Here is a 4,212-nt window from a genome sequence, read left to right as displayed (position 1 = left end):
TGACCTACGACTTGACAAAACCCAACTACAATCGTGTCGTTTCGATCAGCGTCCTTTGCTCAATTGCAGCGTGCCGAAATACGAGCCAATAGACTGTGAGGCGACCTACGGCATAGTTACTGCAGACTTTCTTACGAGAGGTGGTGACGGCTTCAAGTTCGCCAGTTCAGTGAATGTCAGCGACGGAGGTAAGAAACATTCTTACACGGATGTCTATTCCTGAATACGGCTATGATTGTTCTGTTCTTAACGGATTTCTTTCGCCCATTGCCCTCGAGGTGTTGTTCTATTCGGGCAATCGACGCACTTCTCGTCACGTAAACCTTTCTAATGTCGCACACTTGCCTTCTCAAATATTTTAGTGTATGTTCTCTTTCTTTTGAGCCAGAAATATCAGGAACACGTAACGAACTGCGGGACCCCGATAGTTGAAAAGTTGTTCCGCATCTGCCACAATGGCTGTGTGTGGCGCTGACGAACGCTTCCATGGCTATAGGCTTATTACATGTACACAAATACACAAGAAAGTAGACGCGGAGATTTCCGCCGCCGTAGCTTCATATAGGTGGATCATTACATGCGTCATGGGGGAGTTGTTGGTTCGTCTAGCACCGGCGTCAGGTTGTCTTTTTGCTAGTTTCACTTAAATTCTATATTATTAGGAATATCAAGCATTACAGTGATTTAACCCGCATTAACAATTATTTCTACAACGAACCGCGGTTTTACTGCGATAACAATTACGTGGACACTACAGACGCATTTTCGCCGTCTCCATGAAATTCCGTATATATTTATGTATATGTACGCTATATGTTTATGTCTGCCGTGCATGCAAGGCAACCGCCAATGTTGCCCAGGCCAGGTCATATGTTCTTGACTGAATTAGTCCTCAGAATTCTTTTAAGTGAAGCTTTATAAGCTCACATCTGTCGGTGGTGCTGGTGGTGTAAGTCGTAAAAGTGGGCCGATCCTGGTGATAGTGCAGAAAGGGTCCATACTCAGTGGCACATACCCCTGCGGGCTCGAGGACCTTTCCCTTCTCCTGTCGAGAAAATGGGGGTAAGTCAAGCTTGTCCTCCGATTCTAGCGTGCCGATTCTAGCGTGAGGGCTTCCGAAGCCGAGGCGAAACGCCAGCGAAGAGCCGCGGACCGCGAGTTGCGGGAGCGCGATGTTGAGGCCAAACGTCAGCGAAGAGCCGCTGACCCTGAGTTTAGGGCAAACGAAGCGAAACGCCTGCGACAGCGTCATCTTGCCACAAGCTTCGCTTACCACCATTTTCTCGACCAGGAAAGGGCTCTGAATTTTATTACTGCGCGCAAACAAAAAAAGATGTCATGAGACGTTTCATTCACAGCGTATTCCTTTTTATTCTAGATCTTTTCAGACTATTAAAAAGTAGAGAAGAATATTAGATCTCGCAATTTCAGTGAGGTAATTTGACTGGCACCACTCTTTACGGACAGCGCAGTGGCGCTTGTGTGATGTCATTACAGGCCATATACATATACACGATATATTAAAGCTTTTAAAGGTGCCAGACATTTTGATGCACCCGCCTATATCGCGTCCGCCCGTAGTGGCACCCACGTATGCGTAGAACACCGTCCGAGGTGTTCATGCGCAACGCTAAACCTTCATATCGTCGTTGTCAGTGCTTCGTCCTTCGGCCGAAACTGCCAAATTATTCTATACTTTTACTGAACCTATGGTTTGTCTTCATGTGTTCGTTTTCACCGCGATAGCATTAAGGGCCCCGTGTCCCAGAAAATCCGGCGCCGGTGTCGGGGTCGGCGCGCCGGCCTCGGCGGCGGAGAAAATCATCCCGAACCACCCCGACCGCGCAGGCCCTCCGCGTGGCGCAAGGCGCTAGTAACCAAAATTGAATTTCTCGAAGTAAAATCTCTCAGAAAAATTCTAAATTATGACTTAACTACAGCTCACAGACATTATAGCGTCGGATTGTATTTTTGAATGTACGAGAAAACATAATTCAGTTACGAGACAACTCAAATACAAAACCCTTTTCTAGCATTTCGACCATACCAAAAGTAAAACAACTAGCAAAAAATGCAAGATAACGAAGAAGGGAACAAGGACGCAGACGAAATTTGCCACATACATTATAGGCAACAACAACAACAAGTATACTCTTCGTGCATCAACATCCTTGTTCCCTGCTTTGGTCATTGTTTTTGCCAGCGTAAAACTCAACACAACGTAACCATGAACGTGCACTAAATGGCCCCTTTCATTGGTTTACCTAAATGATTACCTCAAGTGTTCTTTATTTAGAGCCTTTAAATCAGCGCAAAAAGTAAAGAATAAGCACATTCTCGCATGACACCAGTCTGCCTCACTTAGTGTTGATCTGGAAGGATCTGGAAGGACCTGGAACTCAGTGCAACGTAATCACGAGTTTATCAATATTTCATAATTTTGAAGCACTGTCAATAAACAAAGTACGAGACGATGTTTGTCAAAACGTCAATCAGTGAGCAAGTGGGTGATGTAGATGCAAACTATCATTCCTCGAGAGGCGCGGCAAACGCAAGGGGCGTAAAGGGGCATGCTCGCGCGCGTCGGCAAGCATACGTGGGTCTCGGCTTTAGATCTCCAGAGACGCGAACGACGCATAGTGCATTTGGCTACAATAACAACCTTGCATTCAAGTGGATGAGATGTAATGCTCCACTCAATCGGCCCTGCAGGGTACACAGGGAAGCGTTCAGTCCGCTGCTGTGTTGTGTTGCTTCCGTTGCTGTTGCTCCCATTGCTGTGTTGTGCACCAAAACACTACCGTTCTTGCAGACCAGTTGTGTGCAGGGCTGGGCAAAGATAATTTGCCTGTTGTATCATGATACGATACAGGATACTCAGGCAACAAGCATTTTAGATACAGATACACGATACTGCTGCAATTATTGTATCCGATACGATACTTTCCATTAGTATACTCAGATACTTCGATACAATCGCAAATTTCTATAATGGAACTATATAATGTAGATGCAAACGCGTATGCACAAAAATGTTTGTGTCGAGCAAGTGTCATGTCACCGATGCAACTATAAACAAAACATCAAGAAAAATGGTCGGCTGCGCGCAGGTGCACGCGCGCTTGTTTTTGTCGAGAAGGCAAGAGCGCGACCACATGACTCTGCTCCACCAATCGGGACGCGCAGACTTCATTGCCGGCCCTCTCTGGTGGGCTCTAGCGGAAAGATAAAAGATTATCGCTCCCTTTAGTTTTATTCAGGTGGATCAGTGGCAACAGTATCAGCTCAAGAAGCGGAGTTCAGCCGACGTTTATAGTTTCGCACGGTGATGTTGCCATAACAGTATCTCGTATCTTAAGATACACGATACATTTTTTCATGTATGTGAAATACGGATACTGATACAACTCTTGCCAGACATACCATGATACAGATATGAGATACCCAAAGAGTATCTAAGATAGTATCTGAGATGGATGTATCTTCAATACTGCCCAGCACTGCTTGTGTGCATACTACACTGTGGTGCATACACTAGCCTGAGCGGACCGGACAGTAAACCTCAAGTTAAAGCTGTCTAATCTGTTCATATGACGTTCACACACGCCAATATTATTGCGATAGCAATTATATGGACACTTCAACCGGATTTCTGCCGTCGCCGTCGCCGTCGCCGTCGCCGTGAGGTTCCATATAGATAAAATCTTCACCGCGCGCCGTATGCCCGAGCGGAAGCGTGCGGGGACGCGCGCTATCACGGAGAGCGAACGCACTCAATCTCCCACGCGCAAGCAACGAAGCGGGAAGCGAGCGCCGGAGGGAGCGCGGGGGGGGGGGGGGGGGGGGGGGGCACTTTTACTGTGCCAACAACCGCGCTCGTCGCTCGACCGCACGGTCTCTTATCTCTCCCACGCGCAAGCAAGGAAGCGGGCAGCCAGCGCCGGAGGGAGCGGGGGGGGGGGGGGGGGGGGGGGGGGCACTTTTCCTCTGCCAGCAACCGCGCTCGTCGCTCGCCGCACCGTCTCTTATCTCCACACGGCTCTGACCTTTATGCACGCTCAGTTTCCGTTGAAGCGATAGACCGCACGTACCTTCGCCCGATGCTTGCTGCCAGCGTTTTGACAGTCGTTGTCTGCAGTCATTCAGTGTGATCTATTCATGTTTGTTTGTGCGCGCTCACACCACGCTTGTTCATTCAGTTAGTAATAGTCG

This window comes from Dermacentor silvarum, chromosome 2, assembly GCF_013339745.2.
Source record: "Dermacentor silvarum isolate Dsil-2018 chromosome 2, BIME_Dsil_1.4, whole genome shotgun sequence".
NCBI classification, from domain to species: domain Eukaryota; kingdom Metazoa; phylum Arthropoda; class Arachnida; order Ixodida; family Ixodidae; genus Dermacentor; species Dermacentor silvarum.
The sequence above is the reverse complement of the archived record's forward strand: the minus strand, read 5'-3'. Positions refer to the sequence as shown.